This window comes from Chrysemys picta, chromosome 3 (assembly GCF_011386835.1).
Source record: "Chrysemys picta bellii isolate R12L10 chromosome 3, ASM1138683v2, whole genome shotgun sequence".
NCBI classification, from domain to species: Eukaryota; Metazoa; Chordata; order Testudines; family Emydidae; genus Chrysemys; species Chrysemys picta.
This window is the reverse complement of record NC_088793.1, coordinates 167,302,175-167,308,244: the sequence shown is the minus strand read 5'-3', so window position 1 is coordinate 167,308,244 and position 6,070 is coordinate 167,302,175. Positions and strand designations below refer to the sequence as shown.

Genomic DNA, 6,070 nt, shown 5'->3' with positions numbered 1-6,070 from the left:
CAGACCTCCAGGCTTCGAGTGGTGGGACCCTTCTTCCCAGCGTCAGCCCCCCGTCAGGTTAAGGTCCCCCGCCCGGTCTGGCCTGCAAGGGCCCTTGGCTAGGGGTGTCTTTCTGTGCTGGGCCCTTTGCCCGAGGTCCCCCTTTGGCTGGTCCCAGTTGCTCACCACACCTGGCTCTTTGGCTGCAGCTCTGCTCCCAGCACAGGATCTGCTCTCCCTGCGCTGCGTCTCTGGCTGCGCCTCTGGCCCCTCTGGATCTGGCACGGTTCTGCTCTCCAGCACAGCTTGGGCCCCTGCTTTCTCCTTAGCTCGGCCCCACTCAGTCTGACCCAGGCAATTCCAACTCACACGGAAGACGGGACCCACCCTGGCCTCCTGTCATGCTGATTAAGCTGCCCGCCCTGTCAATCAGGCTGACCTGGAGCATTGGCCTCTCGCCATTGTTCCTGGGGACTGTCAGTCTCAGGGTCCTGATTTCCCATCGACCCCTCCCCTTTTAGTGCTGGGAGCTAGCCAACCAAAACACCCCCACTGAATGTTAGTAAGGGACAACAGTCCCCTTACACAATGCCGCCTTATGTCCTAACAGATAATTAAGGGTTAATGCCTCTTTTACCTGTAAAGGGTTAAGAAGTTCACCTAGTCTAGCTGACACCTGACCAGAGGAACCAATGGGGGGATAAGATGTTTCAAAAGGCAGGAGGGAAGTTTCCTTTGTTTAGTTTCAGTTTAAGTTTTGACCGGAGTGGGCAAGCTCCAGAATTCAGCCTCTTATCAAGTAGTGAGTATTAGTGAAGGAAAGAAATAGGTTTATGTTTATTTTCTTTGTAACTTGTCTTGGGCATTAGGGAATAATCAAATTGGGTATTTTTTGTGTAACTAAGTTTTTGCCCAGGGGAACATCCGCTGTGTTTTGAATCTGTTGTCTGTGAGAGTAGCTGGTATGCTAATCTCTCCCAGAGGGTTTTCTTTTCCCTTTCTTTTCTTTAATTAAAAGCCTTCTTTTTAAGAACCTGATTGATTTTTCCTTGTTTTAAGATCCAAGGGGGTTGGATCTGGACTCACCAGGAATCGGTGGGGGGAAAGGAGGGGGAATGGTTAATTTCTCCTTGTTTTAAGATCCAAGGGTTTGGATCGGTGTTCACCAGGGAATTGGTGAAGAAGTCTCTCAAGGGTACCCAGGAAGGGAGTTAGCACTTGGGAGTGGTGGCAGCAAAACCAGATCTAAGCTGGTAATTCAGGTTAGAGGTTCACATGCAGGCCCCCATATCTGTACTCTAAAGTCCAGAGTGGGGATGAAACTTAGGACACCTTATAACGTCGTTTGGCAGCCGCCTGCTTTGTCCACTGCTTGCAGGAAGAGCAGCCTGTTGCAGCTAGCTGTTGGGGGCTTAGAATCTGGGTGGACCAGCAGCCCCCCCTTTCAGCTCCCCGCTCCCCTAAGTTCCCTGTGCAGCAGCTGCCCAGCCGGCTATCAATTGCGGGTAGTTCAGATGTCCCTCCGCCCACTGCCATGTGCTGCTCCTGTCCTCTGCCTTGGAGCTGCTCTTGGGAGCCTCCTGCTTGCTGTGCAAGGGGGGGGCTAATGTCAGGGTTTCCCCCTCTCCCCTGCTCCTGCACCCCACTTACCCTTCTCCATATAGAGCAGGGAGGGGACACTGATGGAGAGAGACAGAGAGAGCTTGGGGCAGCAGCTGATGTCTCAACTCCCGATAGACCTAAAAAGACAATGTACTTACGAGTGGGGGTCAGCATACTTAAAGGACAATGTGCATCTCTCTCTCTCTCTCTCCCACACACAGGGTGTGTGTCTCTGTTTGCCATGCTGTCTCCCCCTATTGGTGCTGCCTTGTAGAGTGTGAGGCTACATTAACAACATTTTAACCCTTGAAGGCTCAGCCAAAAGCTAGTTCATCATTTAGCAGTAAGGCATTCCCTGGGGAAATATCTCACTCTCTTCCACCTCTCAACCAAGCTTCACAATCGTCATCGCTGTGTACAGTATTAAAATACTGTAAAATAAAAAATATTGTTTGTTTAAAATGTGGTGTGTGTGTGTGTGTGTGTGTGTGTGTGTGTGTGTGTGTGTGTGTGTGTGTGTGTGTGTGTGTGTGTGTGTTTTTCTCTGGTGAAAAACATTTCCCTGGAACCTAACCCCACCCATTTATATTAATTCTTATGGGGAAATTGGTTTTGCTTAACAATGTTTTGCGTAAAGTCATATTTTTCAGGAACATAACTACAACGTTAAGCGAGGAATTACTGTACTGCACTGTTGTATGATAGTGAAACATGGGTGCTGACAGAGGAGCAGCAACTGTCTGTCATGGAGAGGGCGATGGAAAGAAGAATTCTGGGAATTTCAATCCACGACCGAGTCCCCAATGAAGAGATCAGACAGCAGAGTGGAGTGCTGAACGTCGTTGTTGAGAGCAGGCATAGTAAAATGCAATAGGCCGGGCATATAGTGAGGCTCACTGACAATCGATGGACTAGCAGCTGCACTCGGTCAAACTCCAAAGAGATGGGAAGATGTTACCATGAAAAGACATGGCCGCACATGGAGAAGGAAGGCCATGATACAAGAAGAATGGAAGACGTGTTGTGATTGGTGCAATCGAGACGAGGGCTGAAGGACCAATCGATCATGGTGATCAAGGTGAACTTGTAGTAATGAATAGTCTCAGAAATGTGTTTTGGAAATTTAATGAAACATCTATATACAGAAGGAATACTGCTAATGTAATGTGATTTTATCTCAAGTTTCTACAGAATTATTTACAGAACATTGTACAACGATCAGCTATATTACCAACATGTTGTGAAATAAAAATGGATATGACCATTCTTTCAACATAGCTTTCCTGACATAGTTCTCAGGAAATGTTTAACAACAAGACCTGTAAAAATGATTTAGTGTTCAAAGTATTATACAAATTATTTTGACAAAAAATAGTGAGCATATAGTTTTCATACCTAGTCATGAAAACTATTTATCTTCCAAAGGTTATCTTGATCTGAAGTCATACTGCAGTGTAGAAGGTTCGTGCCGGGGCTCGACCCTCCTGGGCAGGAGGGGAGCCACACCGACTCACTACTGGTGGAACAAACAACCAGTTAGTTCAGGGCTCAGGCCCTCTGGTGCAGGGGCTGAGCAAACAAACAGTTAGTTCAGGGCTCAGGCCCTCTGGTGCAGGGGCTGAGCAACAATACACAACAGTTCAGGAGCTCAGGCCCTTTGGTGCAGGGGCTGAGCAACAATACACAGTTAGGGGGCTCAGGCCCTTTGGTGCAGGGACTGAGCACCAGTACAACAGTGAGTTTCGTAGGCCCATGCCCTGGATCAGGGCGGGGCACAAATAGTCACAAATCAGGCCCCTTTGGTGCAGGGGCTGAGCAACAATCAGTTTGGTAGCTCAGGTGACGCCGGGCTCAGGCCAGTCCAGCAACATCGGTTCCTCTGGTCCGGAGCTTGGGGGCAGGTCTGGCAGCTCCTCGGGGAAATTCGGCCACTGAGGCTCCGGCGGCTCCTCCGGGTAACAGCAGGGGCGGAGGGGCTCTGGGGGCTCCTCGCCTTTGTAGTTCGCGCGGGGCAGGTCCGACGGTTCCTCCTCGTAGTGGGCTCGGGGTAGCTCCGGCCAGTTAGGGCAACAGCCTCGAGCCTCGGAGGTCTCCCGGCCGGGAGCTCCCGGCTGCACGTCTGCTCGCTGCGGTGGCTGGGGCCTCACTGAACTCTGGCGGCCAGCTTTTATACTTCCTGTACCGCCCCTTGACTTCCGGGGGGGCGGGAACAGGAGTCGGTGACTCCGCCCACTTGGGTGTCTGTAATGGCTCTCCCTCTGCTGGGCATGAGGGGAGCCACACCGAGTCACTACATGCAGGCTAGTAACCTCCTACTGTCAATCCAACCCTAACCCCGCCCCTTGACCCCTTAAGCCACACCCCTTGACCGCTCAAACCCCGCCCACCTGTCACAGGAAGTCCCGCCGCAGAGAGTATTACTTCCGGGGTAAAAGCGGCCACATGACTAGAAGCAAGGTGCCTTATGTGACCCCTCTAAGAACTCCTCCCACTGTCCTCTACCAATCAGGATGGGTTTTGCCCTGATAGGACCTCCCAGAGAGGAGACTTGACCAATCAGGGTGAGTCCTGGGGCGGGGTGACCTGTTCGGAAGTGGGTCGTGTTACCCCTCTAAGAACTCCTCCCAACACCCTCTGCCAGTCAGAGTGCAGCACCATTACCCCAGAAGTCCCAGCTCCGGGCAGAAGAGGCCATCTCTTACCAAGGACATGTGTTTTAGAAATTGTGGAAAGGCTGCTGAGAGGAAACGTGGACTCCTTAACCACCCCCGTGAGAACTTCGGAGTTTGTTTTAGACCCGAGCACCTTTGGACGTGTGTGGAGAAAGCGCTACATCAGTGACAGTTCCAAGGAGGACCCTTTGACTCAACCGTTGATGGATACGTTGGAATCCAACCCCAAAACCCTTGTGAGGCACCCTGATGAGTGTGACGGCCTCTCATTGTTCAAGCCCCTAGAGGTGGAAGGTGATCATGGCTTGGAGGAGTCACCGGCGGACAAGGTGAACGGAAAAGACGTTGCTCAGGTAAATGAATGATTAAGAAGCGACAGTCGAGGCAGGGCCAGCTCTAACTTTTTTGCCACCCCAGGCAAAAAGAAGAGTGCCGCCCCGCCGTACCCCATCCCGTGAGCGACGCACAGCTGAACCCGCCCCCACCAGCACCGCCGAAATCCCTGCACCCCCCAGCACCACGCCGCCCGAAGCCTCACCGCCCGAGCAAGCCCCTGCCCCCCCAGCGCCGCACCGCCCGAAGCCCCGCCCCCTCCAAGCACCGCGCCATGCCCCCCCTCCGAGCGACGTGCTGTGCCAAGCCCCTGCCCCCCTCCGAGCGCCGCGCCAAGCCCCCGCCCCCCCTCCAAGCGCTGTGCTGCCTGAAGCCCCTGCCCCCATGCACCGCGCAAGCCCCCGCTCCCCCAGCGCCGCGCCGCCCGAAGACCCACCCCCTCCGAGCGCCGCACCCCCGCCCCTCCTCCTAGCGCCGCGCCAAGCCCCCACCCCCCTCTGAGCGCTGTGCTGCCCGAAGCCCCACCCCCTGTGTGCCGCGCAAGCCCCCGCCCCCTCGGCACCGTGCCACCCAAAGCCCCGCCCCCTCCAAGCGCCACGCCGCCCAAAGCCCCTGCCCCCCCTCCGAGCGATGCGCCCCCGCCTCCCTCCGAGCGACATGCCATGCCAAGCGCCTGCCCCTCCGAGTGCCGCGCCAAGCCCCCCGAGCGCCCCGCAGTGTGAACACCCCACTGCTTGTTGTTAATTTACGCAATCCCTGGTTCCTAGCCCCAATATACCCCATCCTTGACCGTCGCTTCTTAATCATTCATTTACCTGAGCGACGTCTTTTCTGTTCACCTTGTCAGCTGGTGACTCCCCTAAGCTATGATCGCCTTTCACCTCTAGGGGGTTGAACAATGAGAGGCCGTCACACTCATCGGGGTGCCTCACAAGGGTTTCAGGGTCGGATTCCAACGTATCCATCAACAGTTGAGTCAAAGGGTCCTCCTCGGGACTGTCACTGATGTAGCGCTTTCTCCACACAAGTCCAAAGGTGCTCGGGGCTAAAACAAAGTCTGAAGTTCTCACAGGGGTGGTAAAGGAGTCCACGTTTCCTCTCAGCAGCCTTTCCACAATTTCTAAAACACATGTCCTTGGTAAGAGATGGCCTCCTCTGCCCGGAGCTGGGACATATGGGGTAATAGTGCTGCACTCTGACTGGCAGAGGGTGTTGGGAGGAGTTCTTAGAGGGGTCACACGACCCACATCCGGACAGGTCACCCCGCCCTGGAACTCACCCTGACTGGTCAAATCTCCTCTCAGGGTGGTCCTATCGGGGTAAAACCAATACCGAGGAGGAGTTCTTAGGGGGAGGGTCACATGATACACCTTGCTGCGGATCATGTGGCCATCTTGACCCCGGAAGTAACACCCCCCTGGGGCAGGACTTCCTGTGACAGGTGGGTGGGGTCTAAGAGGTCAAGGGGCAGGATTAAGGGGTCA

General features: G+C 54.2%; 1 long non-coding RNA gene across 1 annotated transcript; it reads left to right on the top strand.

The window, feature by feature from the left end:
* The first annotated feature begins 263 nt into the window (after positions 1-263).
* LOC135982501 (uncharacterized) lies at positions 264-2,845 on the top strand. The gene is made up of 2 exons (XR_010599891.1): positions 264-781; positions 2,219-2,845. It is a non-coding gene; the product is annotated as an uncharacterized LOC135982501 (long non-coding RNA).
* The last annotated feature ends 3,225 nt before the right edge of the window (positions 2,846-6,070 follow it).